The sequence below is a fragment of the Phacochoerus africanus genome, chromosome 2, assembly GCF_016906955.1.
Source record: "Phacochoerus africanus isolate WHEZ1 chromosome 2, ROS_Pafr_v1, whole genome shotgun sequence".
In the NCBI taxonomy this organism is placed as follows: Eukaryota; Metazoa; Chordata; class Mammalia; order Artiodactyla; family Suidae; genus Phacochoerus; species Phacochoerus africanus.
The window spans coordinates 230722224-230745623 of record NC_062545.1 but is presented as its reverse complement, the minus strand read 5'-3'; the positions used below and the strand labels follow the sequence as shown (position 1 = coordinate 230745623).

Sequence of the window (23400 nt, the reverse complement as noted above, 5' to 3'; positions counted from 1 at the left end):
TGAGACAGAAAAGGGAAGGAAGTTAAGAAAATGTGTGTTATAAAGCAGGTTTCCACCATGGGTAACTGGGGGTTGGTCCAACTGGGGTTCTCCAAGAGATACTAGAGAACAGTGCTTCTCATGCAAAACTTGTCACAGCCAAGGAACAAGGAAGCTAAGGTACTGACCCTCTAACTCATTCATCAATGATTAAGGGCTGTTCCCAAGGGCTTTAAATAATCCCTAGCACTTCTAGTTTTCTTCTTGCCTATGGAACAACAGAAAGCACTGTAGTTATGGGCATGTACTAGAATTTTTGTGTTTTGAGGGGATATGGGCAGGGCACCAATGATGTCACTTCAATTGGTACAATATTATATAAACAGACATCTGGTTAAATACTTATGGAATATATAAAAAATGACAGCGAGGTGGCTGGGCTGTACATCTTTTCATGTCCTTTTATGTGTTAATACGTATAATGAATCTCTAAGAAAAGACTCAACTGTTCCAACATACTTTACTCAAGAACTATCATTTTTACAAGTAGAGACTTTTCTCTTTTGTAAGTATATTTTCTTTATACTTAAGTATTAATTATAATATAAAATAAAAAGAAAACCACACTCAAATATTTGGAAATTGAAATTCTCGCTGCTCAAAAGAAGAAATCATAATGGAAGTCAGAATTTTTGCAAATAAACAACAATGAAAACACTGCATGTTAATACTTATGGAACGTAGCAATACTTAGAAGGGATTTTTGGGGCATATTATATATATATATAGATATATATTTGAAAACATAAAAGGTGAAAGTTGAAAATTAATGAGCTAATAAACATCCAACTCAAAAAACAAGTTGGAAAAAATAATAGTTTTTTCTTATTTATATTGTAAATGAATTATGAAATATTCATATCCCAGAAAAAAATGACACAACTCTGAGGCTTAGTGTATTCCAGCTGCTGCCCAAATTGTCCTTGCCCTTAGGCCCCATCTATCTGAAGGTAATCAAGTTTGTTTAGTATTTGACTGGTATATATTTTCTATCATTTGGGTTTTTTTTCATCATTTTATGTTTTTAGCATGTCTTTTCTAAATATAATATAGCAGCACATTAAAAAAAAGGCAAACTTTACCTTTGAATTGGTAAAGTTAGCCAATTGGCATTTATTGTAATTAATGGTATATTTGGATTTATTCCTTCCATTTTACTTTGCATTTCCTTAAAATGATGTTTTTCCTTAGGTTTCTTTCCTATTTTCTATTGGTTTGAGTTTTCCTTCTTCCCATTTGCACCTGACTCATTTAGGTGTATACATAACCTATAAGTGTTTTTGAATTTGCTGGTTTTTCTAGGTTATGTGTGGTCTTACTGGGAAAAGCACTGGCTAGACAAAGCTTTACTAAAGACAAAGTTTTGGTCTCACTCCTATGATAGCAGTTCTGCCTGGACGGATGTAGACATCCTTCAGTTCTAGATGGATGGATGTAGGAAACAATTAAAATACACAAGTCTCAACCACAGAAGGCTATGAAACAATAAAAGTAATATCTGGAAACAATGAAAGTAGTATCTGATGATTAGTTATTTGTTATTTTGAGTACAGGATAAGTGGACTTGTTGAAAAACCAATGTGACTAATGATTTTTTCTTGGATTTCTGAGTTTTTTATTTATTGCTTTACAAAAAGCAATCTTTTAACTAATTTGAATATTGGCAAAGAAAAGGGAGTCTGTCTAGACTTCAGCCAAAAAAAAAAATCTCTTAAAACAGTGTGGATTTATATTTTTTAAACTCTGTGGAACTTGTATGCATTCTGCCTGAAAACATATGCCTCTTGCCTGTTCTAGAGATGTATTCAATCAATGAATATTGAATATTATTTTGAACATTGCCAACACCTGTTTTCTTTTCTCTTCTTCTGAACTCTTATTGGATAATGCTGAATCTTTTCACCACATCCTCCATGGTGCTTAGAATATCTTTCATTTGTTCCAGTTCTTGCTATTTCTGAGCTACTGTCTGGAAAATTGCTCAGATCTCTTTTCAGTTGTACCAGTTCTCTCTTCAGCCAGGTCTGATCCGAAAATTAGCCTATAGTCTGAGGTTTTAATTTAAATTGCTGTATATTCAAGTATGATTTTTCTTTTCTTCACATATGCTTGTTTTTTTCTGTGTCTTGTTATTTCCCAATGGGTTGTATCTCTGTCATCATTTCGGACATGTGTTATATGAATACAATGCTCAATTGCCCCAAGTTTTTTGGGGTATTAATCCTGCTTATTGTGCCTGATAACTCTGATTCAAGGTGGATCTCTCCCCCCCCCCCCAGGGCTGCACCTGTGGCATATGGAAATTCCCAGACTAGGGGTTGAATCAGAGTTGCTGATGTCAGCCTACACCACAGCCACAGCAAATCGGGATCTGAGTTGCATTTGTGACCTACATACACTACAGCTCATGGCAACACTAGAACTTTAACCCACTGGTCAAGGCTGGGGATCGAACCTGCATCTCATGGATACTAGTCAAGTTCTTAAACCACTGAGCCTCAACGGAAACGCCAAGGTTGATCTTTTTAAAATATATTTTGTAATTTTGACTAAGAATTAATTTTCAACAGGGCTTGTTTTCCAAATAAGACTCCTTTATCTTTGCTTGTAGCTTTATCTTTCTCTCATTGTGTGTGTCTCTATGTCTATGTGTGTGTGCATGAGCATGCATATGTGTATGTGATTTTCTTTTAAGCACTTCAAAGATATCATATTAAAAATAATTCATCCAGCTCTCCAAGTAGTTGTTTCATGAGAGCTTCTGAATTAGCTTAGTTTGCCAAATTTCCAGAACTGGAAGTCAAGTTAGACTTTGCATTTTTCACTTGGACTCTCTCAATATCAACAAATCTGTATTTCATGACAGGCATTACTTGGAGCCATTCTGTGGACACTTCAATTCTTTAACTTGGCCAATAAAAACATTTGGTTACAGCAGAGTGGTTACAAAAACAAATCTTGGAGTTAGATTGTCTCCAGTTGGAATTCTAGTTCTTTTATTCACTAGCTTGGTAACTTTGGCCAGGTTGCTTAATCTTTCTGATCCTTGGCTTCTTTGTGTGAAGAAAGAAAGAAAAAAAAAGATATACCTGATAACAGTAAAAAAAAAGTATGTAAACACTTAGCATAATGCTTGGCTAACAGTATAAATTCAGGAAATGTTAGCGTTTCTTTTCCTGAACAGAGAGGACTTTCTGAGACATCTTAAGCATCTGCAAAGTGATAAGTCATCTTTGTTGCATTCTGAGGTAGAGTATATTCCATGTCAATTAAAGTCTGCTAAATTGATTGAGCACCTACTCTATGCCATATATTGTGCAAAGTTCCTCGTCAGGGTTTTCTACTGACTACCTGGCAAGTTATGCCACCTCCTGTGGCCAGAATATCCTTGAAGTAAAGATGATTTTTCAGGTCTCTCCTAACTCTTAAAGATTTTATGATTCAATGTATTGTTAGAACAGTATAATATTCATAGTCTATTTACAATGATCACAGCTATTTCACAAATAGATTTAGGAAGATAGAAAAATCCATGTCTTTCCATTTGGGGGATGTTCCAAAGACTCAGCTTTGGATGGAACTGATGTTGAGAATGCCAAGGAGAGGCTGGGGAGCAACTGTGCCATTGAGTAATTGGAGAGTGTCCAGTGCAGTCTGACAATGACATTTCAGAAATCCATTCAATGATTCCCATCCATCCTTTATCTTCAGGGAGGTATGCTTCTTGTCATTTTTTGCTTTTCAAGAAGGTATTGCTCAGATTTTTATAAAAAGAATGAGATTCATTTGAATTGTCATGACTAAAAGTACTTAGATCAACTGGCACTTCACTGTAACAGGAGTTAATTCAAAAGAGACATTCATGACCTTTATCGCTTTGCTCAAGAGAATTGCAAAGCTACAAAACACGCTGGCAAAATCCCTACCCAAAGAAGCAACTGTTCTGCAACCAGTGAATTATTTGCTGATGTTTTATGTGTGGAACACAAATATATAATTCTACTTTCCATATCCTCTCAACTGAAATATGTATTATTTGATTTTAACGTCGCAAACTTAATCTATAGGCGTCTGACAAGAAGACAAACCTCCCCGGGGGCAGAGTTGTCTTTGGTTTCTTTGAAACATTTGTGTTATTTTTACATTTGTATGTCTGCAGAGTGGAATGATACTTGTTTTCATTCTATTCCCAAGAAAAATTTAATTGTTTTTTTAAAGTCTTTCCAGGGATAAAGTAATAATAATACAGGTAATCAAAACATGAAACAAGGTTCAATTTCACTATCATGCCTCAAGATTTCTCCAGTGTAATATGTACCAAGAGGGACTAATTCAGTATACAAACTCAGCAACTACATTGTCCATTAGACACATCAAAACAACACTAGTTTGCAAATCACTTCTGAACCTTAATAAAATCATTTTTAGTAGCAGAAAATAGAACTTATGATGACTTCTAAGAAGAGAATAATTTTTTGTCTATCCAGATTAAAATATTCCCTAGTTAGTTGTCAGGGAGAGCTAATTTATAATGAATGTTATGTATATATAAAAGGTTTAAATAGCTCTTTAGAGAGGACTATTTCATGGATTTGTAACCAGAGCTGAACAATACAAGGCCTTTGCTAGTGCATCAGATTTATAATAAAAGGCAATTGACAGTCTTTTGGTTCCCAGTGTTTCTCAGCTTTGATTGGAAATATATTTCTGCCCAGGATTCTTTTAACTCTGCTAGTAATTTTGTTCCTTTCTAAATCAGGGCTATACACAAATTCTGTTTTTGTGTAAGTTTTCAGCGTTGTATTTAGCAGTGACCAAATTAAACAGGTATAATCCCTAGTCAGCTACATGAATGAAGCAAAATAGCCAGGCTTAGTATCAACCCTAGGGTCACATGGTCCCATTCCAAATTTCTATTCAATGAAAGGTGATTAGATATTGGGAATGTGTGTGTGTGTGTGTGTGTGTGTGTGTGTGTGTTCGGTGTGGGAAGACAGAAAATAGAAGTACTTCAAGCAAATATAATGACAAATACAAAGGTTTGGATGCAAAGAAACTCATCATGTACTTTAAAAATTGAAAACTTTTAACTATAGTAAGGGAAAATACAATTTGGTAAAAGGGTAAAGCAAAGCCAATGAGAAGTAAATTAGCACTAGACTCTAGAGATGTTCTTTATCTCTAATTTTAGCAAATGGTTATTTATTTCTGTTAAGGATTGAGGGATATTTATTCTGTCACACTTTTTCGATCTGTTTCTCTTTTTTTGTATATGAATTATGGAGTGTTCATATCCCAGAAAAGTTGATGAGGACCTCTGATGTTTCCTCTATGCCAGCTGCTGATCCCACTGCCCTCTGGCTGTGGGCGTCCCTCCACCTGAAAGCCAGCACTGTCTCTCCATCCATGATGGACACTGAAGAGACAGGCAAGTTTTCTATGGATTCCAAGATGCAGGGCTCAGGGCCTAGCATCCCAGAATATATGTGTACTTGAAGTCCTGTCATCCGCAATGGCCATGAGTATAAGCAGCGTCCTGGACCCTGCTGCTCATGAAACCCACAACTCATCTGTACCTCCAGCTTCACAGGAGCTGAGTATTAGTTCTCCCTAGGGTCATATGCCTTTTTTCATCAAAGTACCTATTTTTACCCTTCCTTATGCCTTCCAAAGAAAGGCATTCAAAGATATCTTTAGTGATATTCTGGAAAAACAAAGACATTATTAATGGTATAAACCATGTTAAGGAGTTTGTACTTTATTTACCTTTAGGGCTATTCTAAGTTGCTAACTGTCAAATGAGTTGAAAGGAAGCAGCAAAAATGTTGGTACTGGATCAGTCCTTTCCAGAGTCATATATATATTTAGAAAACTAAATTTGGAAGGAAAATAATTGTCCAAAGTAATGACAGATGGAAACTAGAGCAAGGTGTCTGCATTAGGACCCATGGCAAAGGAGAAACATGATCCGTCAGAGGAGGACCAAGCACAGAAAGAAGGGATATGGAGAAAGGCAACAATGGGGCAAATAGATAAGAAGTAAGAAAGAACAAGGGAGAGTTCCAACCCTTTAAGCTGACAAAGATGCTGTACAACTTACTTAAGGATAAGCAAGCATTACTTTTTAACTGTCTAGGTTACTAAAGACAGAATCACACCACTTGAGGGCTCTACCCAAGATGGGCAAGAGCTGGCAGATCTTTCTATAGCTTCTGCTTCAATCCAAGGATGTTTCTCAAATTTAGGAGAGAAGCTGAACCTGCCTATGTCAAGTGGGGAAAATAAGCCTATACCAGAGAGTATTCTTAAAAATAAGAGATAAGACATGGAAGTAATTTAAATGTCCATTGACAGACGAACAGATAAAGAAGATATATATATATTATATATTTGTATACATATTTATGTATATATCTGTGTATACATTAATATTTGAATATTATATACATATGTACTTATGTATATGAATATTACTTAGCCATAAAAAGAATGAAATAAAGCCATTTGCAGCAACATGGATGAACCTAGAGGTCATCATAGTAAGTGAAGTAAATCAGAGAAAGATCTATACAGGATACCACTTACATATGGAATCTAAAATATGATACAAATGAATTTATATACCAAAAAGAAACAGACTTACAGATATAGAAAACAAATTTACAGTTACCAAAGAGGAAAAAGGGGAAGGGATAAATTAGGAGTTTAGGATTACCAGATACAAACTACTATACATAAAATAGATAAATAAGAAGGTCCTATGGTATAGTACAGGGAACTATATTCAATATCTTATAATAACATATAATGGAAAAGAATACATATATACAAGAATACATATATATATATATATATATATATAAATAAATCATTTTGCTGTACACCAGAAAAGAATACAACATTGTAAATCAACTATACTTCAATTAAAAAAAGAGATACTGTGTCTAAAGTACCTAGTAGGCATTTGATAAATGATAGTCATATTTTGCTGTGTTAGCAACTCTTGAAATACCAAATACATTTATGCATACACATACATATAAGTAAGACCAACCCCAACTGCAACATAAAGCACAATTTTCTTTTTCTTGTTTTCTTTATTATTTTAATAACATACTCTTCATTTAAGTAGACTGGTCAGTAATACATTTCTTCACATTAAATATACTTTTTCTACCAACTTCCATTATAGAGGGAAGGTGTTTCCACACCCCCAAGTTAGCTGTAAGAAAATATTGCAACCAGATAACCAGATCATCCAGCTCCACGTTCTGCACCAGCATGAACAATGATTTTGCAATTTTAAAGTTTTCCATAAATGAGTCATGAGTAGATTAAAAAAACTGAGTGTACTTAATTTATTTCCCTTGACACTCAGTGCAGTGATCTCCTGTGTGCTTTCTTTTGACCATTTATCTTTTTCAGGGACTAAAAGTTTTCTTGTCTGAGATAATCCCAGTGGAATTAAGTAAAGAAGCTTGGAAACAAATGAAGGGATGGTGATGTTTCCAACGCCTGCCCCTTTGTGGGTGTCATGTGATCTCCATGTGTGCTCTGGGCAGAAAGTTGTGCCCCACTTACCTTCAGGAACTGCTGGGCATGCTACTGTGGGCATTTCCTGCTTGTCCAGGTCTAGGGGCTGGAAAATTGCTTTAAGGAGTCAATAAGCACAGATCTTTGCAGGCTAGGCTAATGGGTTCTTTGGCAAAACTCCTTTAGGCTTCCTAGGTTGCTTGCTTCTGGTCAGTTCTATGTTGCAGTGACCAGAGCCAAAGACCTTAGGTAAAATAGAGCACCTCCAGGAGTGTACTGGGCATACAGATGAGCCAGAAATAGGTTACTAATACATCTGAGACATTGTTCCTTTTGGGCTTTATCTGGGATGATCAGAGTCTGCAGGCTGTTCACCCCTGGCTATGAGTAGCCTTGTTGATGTATCCCTATGGGCTACACAAACATAATATATTTTGAGTGCGTGAGTGAACAAGGTTGAAAAGCACTAATCTCAGCAGTTTTTCAGTTCTGGAGTTTTATTAATGATCTCTATGCTCTGCCAATTCTGCTCTACTTCAACTTATTGGCAGCTACCTTGAAGTCATTCAAAATAAAGGAGTTGAGAGGGAAGGCAGGGTCAGCATGTGAAAAACCTGCCCAAGAATCTGAGGAGACAGAGTTACCAAATGATTTGCACCGGCCCCCAGATTTCCAGCCTGCCCTGTCCACATTCTCTGAGCCTGCAGGGCACCTTCCAAGCAAATGTCACCTAGATTCTGTTCCTATAGCTCCAACTTTGCATGTGTTATGCTGTAGATGTCACATCAAAGACCCAAAATAACAGTGGCTTAAAACAGACAGGAGTTTACTTCTCTCACACAGCAGTTATGACATAAGCAATACAGGGTGTTTATTACAGTGTCCAGGGCCCACACTCCTTCTATTTTGTTGTTCTTTCCGTCAACACACTGCTTCCATCTTCAGTTCTTATCTTCACGATTCCATTCCAGCCAGTCTCCTTCTAAGGGCCTGATCCACATGGCATACTTAACCACTCTCACACCCTTTCCTTTAGCAAGAACTGACACATGACTGTTCCTGGCTGTCAGGGAAGTTGGGAAGCATAGTCTTTACTCTGGATGCCATGTATTGATTTAAAGAAAGCGAAATAACCCCAGGTATTAGGGGAAGTAGCTATCTCTGCTAAAATCCCTACGATTTTTCACCGTTTGATGTAGCAATTACTGAGTAGGCTACTAAAAATCTTCTATTAAGCTAGTGGATTTGTCAGTTTCTCCTTGGATTCTATTAAGTTTTGCTTTACATATTTCTAAACTATAGTTTTAGGTATATACAAAGTTAGAAATGTTATATCTTCCTAGTAAAATTAACCATTTACTAATATGCTGTGATCTTCTTTATCTCTTACAATAATTTGTCAAATTCTGTCTAAAATTAATGTTTTTACCCCCATTCTTATGGTTTGTATTTGCTGTATATAAACATTTCCTATCATTTTTCTTTTACTCATTTTATGTTTCTTTATTTCTGATATGTCTTATAAATAGCATATAGCAGAGTACTTTAATGATATTTAGTCAAGTTCTTAGTTCTCTATTGCAATAATGTTCATCTACTGCTCTAGGAGCATTTGCATTGTTTCTAGTTTTTTTGCTATTACAAATAGAGCTGCAATTTTTAACCACTTGCTGATATTGGCTTGTAATTTTTTCTGGCATATCTTTGGAATAGATTCTTATAAATAGGACCTACATGTACTAGGGTAAATGTCTGTAATTTTACTAGATATTCTCCTCCACAGGAATCAGAGTATTTTATAAGGCCATCAATAGTAAATGAGAATGTCTGTTTCTCCACAACCTTGCCAGCAATAGAAAAAGAGACATTTAGCGATTTTTACCCATTTGGTAACTGCAAAGTATTATCTCAGTGGTTTTTTTTGTTTGTTTGTTTTATGACTGAAGTTTACTATATTGCCCTTGTTAAACAGTCATTTGCATTAATTTTCTCTGTGAACTGTCAGCAATACCTTAAATTAAATTTTTGGCCTAAAGCTCTTTGGTCTTCACATTTATATCCAAGCACCAATATCAGGGGATTGAAGCTGTAGTAATGGAGTCTCAGAGGAGCCTGTTTTCATTTCATTTTATTTTGCTCCACCCAGAGCAAAGGATGAGACTGAAATGATATCAGGTGTGGGATGGAGTCTGGCTGGTTCACCCCTGTATGATGACCTTCAGGGTCCACCCTTGGTAGGGTTTCTGACCTGATCTCCTCTCCTGAGCTCCTGGTTTGTTTCCTGTCCCCTTCTCATATGTGGCCTGTTGAAAATGAGCCTCTAGGACTTCAAGGATTCAGACTTTTTTTTGCTCCAAAAAAACTGTAATGGGCATCATTGCATCATTTTCACATAGGGCCTATCATTTTCCCTCTTTATTTGCTACTCAGCTGTGTTTTTTTTTTAAAAGTGCTTGAAAAACAATTTTATCTATCATTTTCAAGTCCTTCTGAGTTTTTTTTCACAAATATGCAAATATTTGATTGACGTCTATCCCCTTTGTAACATGGGCAAATTCACGAAGACTAGTGCCTATGGCTTCTTTGTTCACCACTGCTCTCCCACTGCCCAACACAGGACTGGACTAGGGGATACTACACAGTAAGTCTGGAATTAACATGAAGGAATATGAGCAATAGAGGGACCCTGGAGATTAAGGGGACAATGGAGACATCAGGGATGGCATCCAGAAGTATATCCAAACACTGGAAAGGCAGCTGAAACCAGTCGGCTGATTAGGAGTGGGCTGTTTGTGCCAGGAATCGATACTACACTGAAGTCGTGGCTGATGTGGCGATTTATAAGAAACAAAGATCACCTGAACAGCTGAATTAACCTTGGCTATTGACTAGAAATAAAATAAAGTTATTCCCATTGCCTGTTTATTTACAAACTGGAGACCACGTGACAAGTGGGGAAACCTGAATCAGGCATTGTTAAGGGACAAAAGAAGACGACATTGAAAGAACCACCTGGTGAGTGGCTGAACAAGAGGGTGGGAAAACCAAAAAGAGACCCACGGCCTGCTTTCTTGCCCTGACGGAGTAATGGGGACTGAACTTACACCCCCCTGACACACACTCTTAAAGAAAGAAAGAAATACATGAACAAATGTTTTTCAGACAGTAGATCCCAGGCTGTGTGAGGCAGTGGGCTTGGAGAGCGGGGCCACATAAGGAGAGCTCTGCCGCTGCTCCGCTTACTGCTCGGCCCCCACATGGGAAAGAGAAACCAGGTGAGTCCCTGAGGACTCCCTGAGTCAGGAAGGAGACCAGGGCTTGTGAGAGCCCGGGGAGAAGAGAGGTGCACACAGTAGGCACTCCCGAGATGTGCATACTAACCAGTTGCTCACATGTATAAGAAGAAACTACCAGAGGCCAGGGAAGGGCCAACCTGGAAAGAAACAGATAGAGCCATCCTGGCAGCTCACACGGGCCTGGGAAGTCCTCCTGTTCCTGCTGCAGAAAGAAACAAACCTTGCTGTTCTTGGGGTGTTGGGCAGCATACTCAATAGTCTATCACCTTAGTAATGGGTCAAAAAATAAGGCTCTTCGAATCCCACTTTACAAAGCTTGTAAACAGAAGACCTCAGAAAAATCCAAGAATTTCCAAATGACCTATCTGGATCCTAGCACAAAGTTCATGAGTATTTTTGCTTTGGTTTGGTTTGGTTTGGTTTTTGGCCACTGTGTGCAATGGCTTGATGTAGGAACTTGGTTCCCAGACCAGGGATTGAACTCACAGTGGTGAAAGTGCTAAGACCTAACCACTAGACCACCAGGGAACTAGCCCCATGGGTATGTTTTTTTTTATTTTGAACTTTTTCTCTTTTTTAAAAATTATATTTGATTTATCCATTTTTTTTAAGGGCTGCACCCGTGGCATATGGAAATTTCAGGGCTAGGGGTCGAACCAGAGCTATAGCCGCCAGCCTACACCCCAGCCGCAGCAGTGCAGGATCTGAGCTGCGTCTACGACCTATACCACAGCTCACGGCAATGCTGGATCCTCGATCCACTGAGCGAGGCCAGGGGTCAATCTTGCATCTTCTATCCAAGGGTATTTTTTAAACTGAGAGAATATCCAGCACCCAGCAGTGAAAAATTCAAGCTATCTTACATCCAATCAAAAAACTACCAGCTATGCAAAAAAGCAGGAAAATATTATGCACAACAGGCAGAAAAATCACCTTATCAAAACTGACCCCTAAGTAACAAAGATGATGGAATTTATAAGGACATTAAAATAGTTATTATAAGTAAAACTTACATGTTCAAGGAAGTAATGCAAAACGTAAGCATGGTAAGGAGAGCTATGGAAGATATTTTTAAAAGACCCAGATTGAACTTCTAGATATGAACCACACAAAATACGCAGGATGGAATTAAAAAATATACTGGACACTGAAGAAGAAAATATCAGTGATTTTAAAGCTACAGTAATAGAAACTATCCAAAATGAAAGATAAGAAAATAGCTGAAAAACAATGAACATCTGTTACAGGACAACTTCATGTGTACTGAATATATTTTAGTTTGGATGGAACTTTTGTGTATCTTGATTTTGCTTGTGGCTATATGTAGGTGTTTTCAAAACTTGCTGACCGTAACCTAAAATTAGGGTGATTGTACAGTATAGAAACAATATCTTAATTAAAAAAAAAAAAAACCTAGGGGAAAAGTGACCAGTAGCAAGGAGTTGGACCAAACTGAACTTTCAGCAACATACTCTAGAAGGACTTTGCACTTGGTACATCTGTCAACTTGTTCAGTGTTCAGTGTTTTTCCTTTCATTACCTCAAGGGCTAAAAGACCAAGGTTTCCTCTGCTGACTCTGCCTTTATTAACAGTGGGAACTTAGACTCATTCTGTAACTGCTGTGGGATTCAGTTTACTCTCCTTAAAAATGGGGGTAACACTGATTCATTCCCTCATGCATTTAGTCCTGCCTTGAACAGTTCTTATCAAGTGCTGACCAATATGTCAGGTGCTGTGCTAGACCTTGGACAAACGGGACATGGCGTTTGCCTTCAAGGTGCTTGATCACAGAATAAATTAGAACAAAAGAAATACTCTGAAAGCATCTGGTCCCACATAAGGAAGCTGATGTCCTAAAAGAAAATAATCTGTGGCTGTGTTGTAGGCTGTAGAAGGTTCTGAGTTCGTTAGTGGCAGAACTGAGTACAACACAGGTCTCCTTGTGTAAAATGCAGATCTATTGTTAAAAGTATGGCTGATGATAGAAAGTTCTTATGTTTTTTTTCCCCTAGTAAAAGGTATTTCCTCTTTAATCTTGAAATGGAAACTTTAAATCAGTGGATGCTTGCAGAAGCCAGGCTTTTTCAATAGTGATGATGATGGTGATCATTTTACCTGGACTGTGTTTTCAAAAAATGTAACCAGTCATCTACATTTTAAAAAGAAGGAATTTAACATAAAAGTTGGAGTGCTTCGTTTTCCTCAAAGAATTTTATAATACCTGGTTGTACTGGTACTGATGGAGCTAGAGTCATTGACAGTAAATGTGCTTCTCTAAGCAGGAGGGGTTTTGGCTCTTCAGTAGCTACATCTCTCACCCAACCTACCTCTTTTATTTATGTTACCCTCTTGGCCCTTAGGAGACTGCCTGTTGTGTGTACCTTAAATATAATAGCAGCAACTCAGAAGGTCAGGGTGCAAATCTAACTCTAGTGTGCAGTTCTGGCCACAGACTCGACTGGCAGTCTTGGGCTGGTGTGATGCCCATGGGTGAAGAGGAGAGGAAATGCTTGTTTCATGGCATTCAGTTGTGTACTGGGTTGAATAGTGTCCTTGCAAATTGATATCCACTTGGAAACTTGGATGTAATTAGTTAAGTTAAAATGAAGTCATACTGCATAGAGAATATACCTGTGGTTGCCAAGGGTGGGGGCAGGGGGAGTGGGAAGGACTGGGAGTTTGGGGTTAGTAGATATAAACTATTACATTTAGAATGGACACACAATAAAGCACTACAGTATAGCACAGGGAACTATATCCAGTCTCCTGGGATGGACCATGATGGAAAATAGTTTAAAAAAAAAGAATATACATGTGTATGTGTGTGTGTGTGTGTGTGTGTGTGTGTGTAGACTGAGTAGCTTTGCTGTACAGCAGAAATTGGCACAAAATTATAAATCAATTATACTTTAATAAAAAATTTTATTTTAAAAAATGAAGTCATACTGGATTATGGTGGACTCTAAATCCGATTACAGTTGATCTTTGAACAATACAGATTGAAACTTTTCAAGTCCATTTATCTTATTTTTAAATTGTTATTATTTTTTTTAGGGTTGCACATGTAGCATATGGAAGTTCCCAGGCTAGGGGAATGGAGTCGAATGGGAGCTACAGCTGCCGGCCTACGCCATGGCCAAGGCAACACAGGATCCAAGCTGTGTCTGTGACCTACACTGCAGCTCACAGCAATGCCAGATCCTTGACCCACTGAACAAGGCCAGGGATCAAACCTGCATCCTCATGGATACTAGTCAGGTTTGTTACCTCTGAGTCACAACAGGAACTCTATGCAAGTCCATTTATACATGGATTTCCCTCACTAAACATGTCCTACAGCACTATGAAATGCATGGTTGGTTGAATCAGTGCAGACCATGGATACAGATGGAGAGTCTAAAGTTATACGTGGATTTTTAACTGTGCACAGGGCCATGGCTCCTAACCCCCACATTGTTCAAGGGTCAACAATACTGGTGTCCTTACAGTAGGAGAGACACAGGGATACAGAAGACACACATGCACACGCAGACGGCTGCAGCAATTGGAGCAATGCACCTACAAGCTAGGGAACAACAAATATTGCTGGTAATGATCTTAAGCTGGGAAGAGGTAGGAGGGCTTCTTCCCTAAATCCTTTGACTGAGGGAGCGTGGCCCTGTCTGCTGGATTTGGGATATCTCACCTCCAGAAACATGGAAGAATAAATTTCTATTGTTCTAAACTATCCAGTTTGTTTTTTCTTTTTCTTTCTTTCTTTTTTTTTTTTTCCTATTTAGAACTGCACCTGAGGCATATGGAACTTCCCAGGCTAGGGGTATAATTGGAGCTGCAGCTGCCAGCCTACACCACAGCCACAGCAATGCCAGGTCTGAGCTTCATCTGCAACCTACACCGCAGCTCACAACAATGCCGGATCCTTAACCCACTGAGTGAGGTCAAGGATGGAACCCAAGTCCTCATGGAAACAAATTGGATTCATTTCCTCTGCACCACTGTGGTAACTCCTAAACTATCCAGTTTTTTACAACATTTAAAGCCACCCTAGGAAATGAATACAAATGGAAATGCAAGGCCAAGATCTAAAGGAGAAGAGTTGATTTGCGATCTAGACTGGGCTGGAGACAAGTTCAGTATAAGTTAATGTCTTTAGAGCTTATGGGTTCCTGGAGGAGAGAACAAGGTAGAATTAAGAAAGCCTTAGCAACATTCATTAGAACTATAATACACATAGTAAAAGACATATAATAATCAAAAGCCAAAAAGTTAAGACCAAGTGTCTGAGACAATGCTTTTCCTTTCATCACTGTGGTCTAAACTTGTGGATAGGATAATATCTCAGTCCTTATAGTCAATAAATCCATAAAGTCCACTTTAAAAAACAACTCCCTGATGAGGAGGGAAGAAGAAGGGGAGAGGTTAGAAAAGGAAAAGAAAAGAAGTGAGAAAGGAGAAGCAGCAAGATCTTTCCTAGAAGAGATACAAAACGCTTACATAACGTAGTTCAGTCCCAGAGAAAAGCTGAAGTTAGAAGAACACAGTCTGTGTGATCAAAGGCAATTTAGAAATAACTCAAGTCCTCTCTATCTATCTCTTGGACATTGAAAAGGGACACACAATTTCCTGCAATACTTGGTTAAAGCTCCAATTTTTTCCCCTGCTCTGAACACTGTGCTCACAGCCACAGTTGTTTCCTCAACTTGCGATGCCCCCCAAATCCCTCCAACTCTTCCTTTTATGTGCTTCTTTTCACGCTCCTCTTTTCTCCCTTTCCTCCAGATTCTCCACAATGACAGCCTCAGATTCAGTCTAGCAAAGCAGGACCTTCCTTGGGATGGGGTGGAGGTGAAGGGCGTTGGGGAGAAGCAGATAGATTGAGCAGGTCCAGCCACTGTCCTCTTGACGAAGCAAGGCTCAGGGTAAGTAAGACTGGGAACATCCAGAAATGAATGAATCTTACCCATCAATAACTAGGTTGGGGATGGGGGATGATATTTTGAAACACTAACCTCTGTTCTTTTGCTGCTATGTGCTGCTATTCCAATCCTTCTTTCCCACATCCCCCAGGTCAGAGTAGAGTTGTTAAAGAAGAAATACAAGAAGAAATAAAGAGATAAGACTTAGCTTTTGAATTTCAAAATAAATCATGATAGAGTTGCTAGCTTGAAAGTAAAGGTCCTCTGATCTCTGCCACTGAAAAAAGCAGATATCCAAACCATGATATCATAGTGTTTAATCCTATCTCCCAGGTGATAAAGGTTTTCTGGACTTGTCAGGATGAGGGTGAGGAAAGCCAAGTAGTCAGATACTGGCAAATGTGCCTGAGGGTTCCTCCATCCAGGGCATGGCCTGTGTAGCCTTGGGGCCTGGGGTCACACCCCTTCAGAAGCAGTTCTAGTGAGTGAGCTCAAAATCACCTTACAATGGTGGCATCCAATGACAAATGACAAGCTTTCTGTGTTAGTCTCCCCACTTTCTGCCTTAGGCCTATATCTAATGATGTAAAAGAACCAGTGTTGGCGGGGAAATTAAAGCTCCAGGGGAGTTCTCTTTGGCACATCGGGCTAAGGACCTGGCATTTTCACTCTAGCTACTCAACCAAAAACACTTTGGGGCAATGCTCATCCACTGAGGTGGGAATGGGGTTAGGGGAAGAAGAGCCAGAGAAGGGACCCTGAGATTCTTTCCTTAAATTTTGCACCCTAAGCTGCTCACTTGCCCCACTCCCATTCTGGCCATCTTAGCTCTCTCTCCCTCTAGATCCCCATATTTTCATACTGGGCAGAGGTAAAGGTGAGCCACTGCTGCCAGCTTCAAGGTACCATGCTCTCTCTTATGTTTCCTTGACATTCTGCCACATCCAAGGAAATACTCCCACTACTCAATTGTTTAAATTAATAGTTTTCAGAGTTCCTGTGGTGGCTCAGTGGTAAGGAACCTGACTAGTATCCATGAGGATGCAGGTTTGATCCCTGGCCTTGCTCAGTGGGCTAAGGATCTGGTGCTGCCGGCCATGAGCTGTGGTGTGGATTGCAGAAATGGCTCACATCCTGTGTTACTATGGCTGTGGTGTAGGCCAGCAGCTGCTGCTCCGATTCAACCCCTGGCCTGGGACCTTCCATATGCTGCAGGTGCAGCACTAAAAAGCCAAAAAAAAAAAAAATTACTGTTGTAATCATGCTATTTCCTTCTGATATTCTGATTGACATGCACATTTTAAGTGCTCAGTAAGTAATCTTCGCTATTATTTTGGTGGGACAGCCTGCTCCCCAAGAGTGGCTTTATATTCCTGTCATTTTTAAAAAATTTTTTATTTTTTTGGCTGTGCTCATGGCCTGTGGAAGTTCCTGGGCCAGGGGTAGAAACTGTACCACACTTGGGGCCTGTGCCACAGCTACAGAAACACTAGATCCTTGACCAGCTGCACCATAAGGGAACTTCCTATTCCTATCATCTTTAAGAGTGCTATTCCAAAAATGAACTTTCCCATTATCTGTCTTTTTTTTTTTTCCTGTCTTTTTGTCTTTTTAGGGCCACACCCGGGGCATATGGAGGTTTCCAGGCTAGGGGTCCAACTGGAGCTGTAGCCACCGGCTTACACCACAGCCACAGCAACGCAGGATCTGAGCCATGTCTATGACCTACACCACAGCTCACAGCAATGCCGGATCCTTAACCCACTGAGCAAGGCGAGGGATCAAACCTGCATCCTCATGCATACTAGTCAAGTTTGTAAACCATTGAGCTATGATGTGAACTCCCCCAGTATCTGTCTTGATCAAGTGTGATGCACTACTGCTGCCTTTCATGATAGAAAACTGATGCTTGTATTGTCTCTAAGTGGTATCTTGAAGAATTTGTATCCTATTGTAGGATAGACAATCATAAAACATCACAGCAAAGCATCATTTCAGCAATTTAAGGAACGTTAAATCTCCTCAAAGCAAGGTTGTTTTTTCCTCTACCACAGAGTGTAAACTTCGGTCTTAATCTTAGGCAAATGCTTTTTAAAAGCAAGCTATATTTGATTAGGGGAGAAAAAGAGGAAAAAAAATTAATATTAGCCACTCTGGGATCCATTTTTCCTTACTTGCTCTGATTAGTAAACAGTCCAAGTAATGCCTTCCAAGGATGATTGATTTTAATTTTATTCATAAAATTTGAGTTTTTATTATATTATCCCTTATGAAGCTTTTTGATGGAGAAATAGCACTGTCAAGTTCATAGTCCCTGAACGAGACATCACTCCAAATATGAAACCAGATTAAACTTGACAAGCTTCTCCCCCAAAGTGGCTTGTTCTTGTTTTCATACATATATAAAAATTATATTGTAGGAAGTGCAAACAAACATCAATAGAGCAAAGTCCAGGATGTGCTGATTAGACTAAAGTTAAGGAACACTATTTACTTAGAATCTTAAGTATATCATAAACAATGTACTGGAGCCAGATTAGCTATATGCATTTCTCTTGCTGGGAAAATAAATCTAAATAATGAATGGATCATAAACTGAAGGAGTGTGAAAATGATAACTTAATTGAAAAAGAGACAGTCTATCTGGGTGGCTGCTAATTATGGGCACAGTACTAGGTGGGTCCTCCAGTCCTCAGAGGTGAATATGGGTGAACACAGAATGGGGATGGAGCCCACATCCATCAATCCCACCTCTTTCTTCTGCACCTTCTCCTTCATAATCTCCTTAATAACTGCCTTCCTTAGCTTTCCATGACTGGCTCTAACAGTAATGGAATTAGTTAACTTTGATGAGAAATATATCGGAATCCCAGTTTCTCAAGTAGTAGAAACAGGAGTTGTCTTGTGTCATCAAGCAAATCAGACTGCAAGCCACCCAGAGGCTGAATCTCCTAGTACTGGCGGCCACGCTCAGAGGGTGAAAGTGAAGGTGGCAGGAGAGGTGACAAGTGAGAGCCTGGGAACACGATGCTTCAGGTGCCTGTATCATCAGTGATGCAAATCCCAAACCCTTGCCCTTTTGAGAGCCATCAATTCTCCTGGTGACCTAAACCATTTTAGTTACTTTTCTGTAACTTCCAAGTGGTTGAATCCTGACTATTTCAAAGGATATCTTCGTTGGGAATTTAGTTTATTCATTCAGCTACAGAGTTGTATCTCAGGTATGCCTGCTTGTTCCAGGTACACCATTGAGGCTGTGGGGTTCAATTTCAGGTCCATCTTCAGAAAGCTTGTTTCCCTGAGTACCACAGTAAATAAACCTCCAAAATTTGTAATGAAGATATTCCCTTGAGACTTCTGATATAGACTCAAAACACAGTGGACAGTGTAGAGAAGAGATCATATCTGAGATTATCTCCAATACTGAATTGGAGTTAACCTGACTGTAAATGCAAAAGTAGAAAGAGAGAGATGGAAGGAGAGGAAGGTATGGGACAAGGATTAGGGAAGTGCGTTCTAAAATTTATATGTACACCCAAATCCTAGAAGATTTTATTAAAATGCACAATCTGATTTTGCAGGTCAGGGGTGGGGCCCAAGATTCTGCATTTCTTTCTTTTTTTTTTCTTAGGGCTGCACCCACGGCATATGGAAGGTCCTAGGCTAGGGGTTGAATTGGAGCTGTAGCTGCCAGCCTACAGCCATGGCAATGCCAGATCCCAGCCATATCTGTGACCTATGCCACAGCTCATTGGCAACACTGGATCCTTAACTCACTGAGCAAGGGCCAGAGATTAAGCCCGTGTCCTCATGGATACTAGTCCAGTTCATTGTTGCTGAGCCACGACAGGAATTGCCCCCAAGATTCTGCATTTCCAACAAGCTCCCAAATGACATCAAAGCTACTTAACCCTAAATCAGTGGTGAGGTACTTTAGCATATTTTAATAAAATGAAAAAGATCTAAAAAATGTACTTATAGTAATGACAACAACAACAATACCTATGAACATGTCTAAAGAAAGAATATATCAATCAGGGTATAGAAAAGAAAGTTAGAAGAAATAATATAGAGACAAAAGAGAGTAAAAAAAAAAAAAAAGGTCAGGAGTCCCTGTTATGGCACAGCAGAAATGAATCCGACTAGGAACAATGAGGTTGCGGGTTCAACCCCTGGCCTCGCTCAGTGGGTTCAGGATCTGGCATTGCCATGAGCTGTAGTGTAGGTTGCAGACGTGGCTTGGATATGGTGTTGATGTGGCTGTGGTATAGGCTGGCAGCTGTGGTTCTGATTAGACCCCTAGCCTGGGAAACTCCATATGTGAGTGTGACCCTAAAAAGCAAATAAATAAGTAAATAAATAAAAGGTCAGAAAAGCAATGTCCAAAAATGTAGTGTCTTGGTAAGAAATGAACTATTTTGCAGTTATTCCCTATTTTTTTTTTGTCTTTTTTGTTGTTGTTGTTATTGTTGTTGTTGTTGTTGCTATTTCTTGGGCCGCTCCCGCGGCATATGGAGGTTCCCAAGCTAGGGGTTGAATCAGAGCTGTAGCCATCGGCCTATGCCAGAGCCACAGCAACGAGGGATCCGAGCCACGTCTGCAACTTACACCACAGCTCACGGCAACGCCGGATCGTTAAGCCACTGAGCAAGGGCAGGGACCGAACCCGCAACCTCATGGTTCCTAGTCGGATTCATTAACCACTGCGCCACGACGGGAACTCCTATTCCCTATTTTGAATACAGATGTACTGTACTCCAAATTTCTAATGGTATTAAATTTCCTCCTCTGTATTTGTGAAGCAACCTTTTGAAATTTTTTATTTACCTCTCTGTATGGCTTTTCATTAGGAAGAAAATGGGATCTCTAGGTTAAAATGAATAATAATCTATATCTCATGCGAGTTATGTTATTCCTTGTAAATTATTAAATTGTTATTATGTTTATAAGTAAAAGCCTCTGTGAGTCTGGTTTGTGTGACTCAGTATCTTGTGCCCAGTTGTATTTGCAGCATTGATGAGATGGAGTTTCTGACACTCCAAGCAAATAAAATAAAATAATTAAAACTGAGGGTGTTTAAATTACCACGTTGAGATGCCACCACTTGGGGTCTGTTGGCAGCAACTGAACACCCACCTCCCCTGCCACTTCTGAGACTGTCAGATACCTTCTCTGAATTTTAACATGTCCTATAAGATAGTGGGTCATAATAGTTAACTTTTTCATTTAATTAGTTAACTTGTTTCATTTTATGGTTTTCTTTGTTCTTAAGGGAATTATTTTCTAACTCATCAAGTAGATCCTGATATTGAAAACAGGCTTTGTCCATCATCTGCAGTCCCTCTTGATGGTCTTCGGGGCTCTATTGCTTTATTTACAATTTGTTTTTCTTTAGAGTTTCAGAACATTGTCTTATTCACTCTCCTAATGTACCTTATCCCCCAGTGATCCTTTATACTCTTCCTTTTCTATTCTCAAAAAAACAGGAATGTTGTTCAAATACTATTTCTATATAATTGTTGTCTGTGTGGTGTTAGAGGGGGGCTAGTCAAATTCACCTTTTCCATTAATAAACCTCATATCAACACATCACATACAATTAGAAACCATTAGAAGTGGATGTGTTCACTCTGAAAAACAGGTGCACTTTGGCTAATGGTCATCACTGAGCTCTTGATTTTGTGTCTATGCTAATACTTTTCTTTTAAACTCAGCTGTCTTTGGTGACATCTTATCAAACAATTCAGGGAATACAAAAGGAGGTGGGATAGTCTTTAAATCACTCTTGCATTAGTTGACTATTTAATATTCTATGCAACCACAAGATCAAATTAGCTTAGGTGCCAATGATATTTTCCTCTATTAATTTATGTAAATAAGAGGAGCAAAAACTGGGAAGATAAGTGAAGAGAAATAATGCTTTGTTATATAGAGTCTCTCAGTATAAAATAAGGAAGTATTAACAATTTATTTTCATCTTTGTAGGCTTGTTGTTTTTTGACTTTGATGTGGCATAGCAGTTTCGTTTCAAGTGTGCAGACTTACCATCACATGAAAATGTAACTCAATTTTCATTGCATGTGTACCACTGAGGCATCCACTGTTGATTTCATTCCTCCCCAAATACTGGAGAAGCTAAACATCAATTATCTGAGTTTTCTGTGTCTAATTTAGCCAAATTTGTATAAAATGTTTCAGACATCTAATTTTTGACGTGAATCAAACTTTGGGGCTGCATATTAAATATGCCATTCTACACTGAAAACAGACTTGTGGTTGCCAAGGGGGAGAGGGGTGGCGGAGGGAAGGATTGGGAGTTTGGGATTAGTAGGCACAAACTATTATGTATAGAATGGATAAACAACAAGGTCCTATTGTATAGCACAGGGAATTATATTCAGTATCTTCTGATAAATCATAATAGAAAATAATATGAAAATAATACATATGTATAACTGAATCTCTTTGTTGTACAGTAGAAATTATTACACTGTAAATCAATTATACTTCAATAAAAAATTTTTAAAATCATTCAAATAAATGTTGATGTTATATACAAAAATATGTATTTTTACCCTATTCCACATCTATCCCCCATGTCCTTTTTTCTTTTCTTTTCTTTTCCTTTTTTTTTTTTAATGGTTGCAGATGATTTATTAAGCTGAGCCTTAGTACAGGGGCTGGGGCTTGCCCATGATGCTCTTAATGTACAAAGTCCGGATGTTCTGCCAAATTTTCTTGAGCAGTGACACCAGGAAGTTGACATCTAAGTGGATGTTGTACACAAGCTCATTATCTGTCATCTTCAAGTGGTCAACAGCCACTGCCAGACACAGCACCTTCTTCATCTGGAACTTGATCCTGGACTTCGCTTCATCAACTCTGGTCACCATATTCTCATTGTGGGTCAACAAGAAAGGGAACTTGCCAGGCTTATTCAGGCCTGGGCCCAGGATTCATGGGATATGCTTGATTAGAGACTCTGAAGCCAAAAAGGCGTCATACTTCTTGGCCAGCTTCTTGACCAGTTTCTTATTCTTTCTGAGTTTCTTCAGTGTTCCCATGTCCATGTGTGGGATATCCACAGCCTTGGCCTCACCGCAATGCTGTTAGTCTCCCAGAACACACACGGAGAACTTGGGGTGGGGAGTAGACTTAAGCCTGATGGTGCCTGAGAAGCTTTTGTCCTTCTGAGGGTCATAGTTCTTCAGGCTGATCTGAAGCTCCACTGTCTCTGAAAACTTCTGGCACTTGCACTGGTTCCCATGCAGGACCTCCCGCACAGCCTCATATAGGGTGTCTGAGGAGACTTTGCTGCTCATGGTGCTTGGTGCTGCGATAACCAGAAAAAAGAGCCCTTTTTTCTCATATGCATGTGTAACGCCTTTTAAGGTAAGATTTTATTCTAGTTTGTGGCACTCTTAATTTCATAAAATGCTAATTAAACCTTATTATCTACTCACTGTATCTTTTAAAAGGACATAGAAAAAGTATTTCATTAGATTACTAAATACATTCCTCATGCTTGTTAAGTTCTAATTGGATAAAACCTTCACTGAAATTCCTGGAGAGCTGTTTTAGTAACTTAGTTTTTTTTTCTTTATTTCTTTTTTGG

The 23400-nt window shown here is 38.9% G+C and overlaps 1 pseudogene; it reads right to left on the bottom strand.

Moving 5' to 3' along the window:
• Window positions 1–22453: 22453 nt before the first annotated feature.
• On the bottom strand, window positions 22454–23107 carry LOC125121290 (60S ribosomal protein L10a-like; annotated as a pseudogene).
• Window positions 23108–23400: the final 293 nt, after the last annotated feature.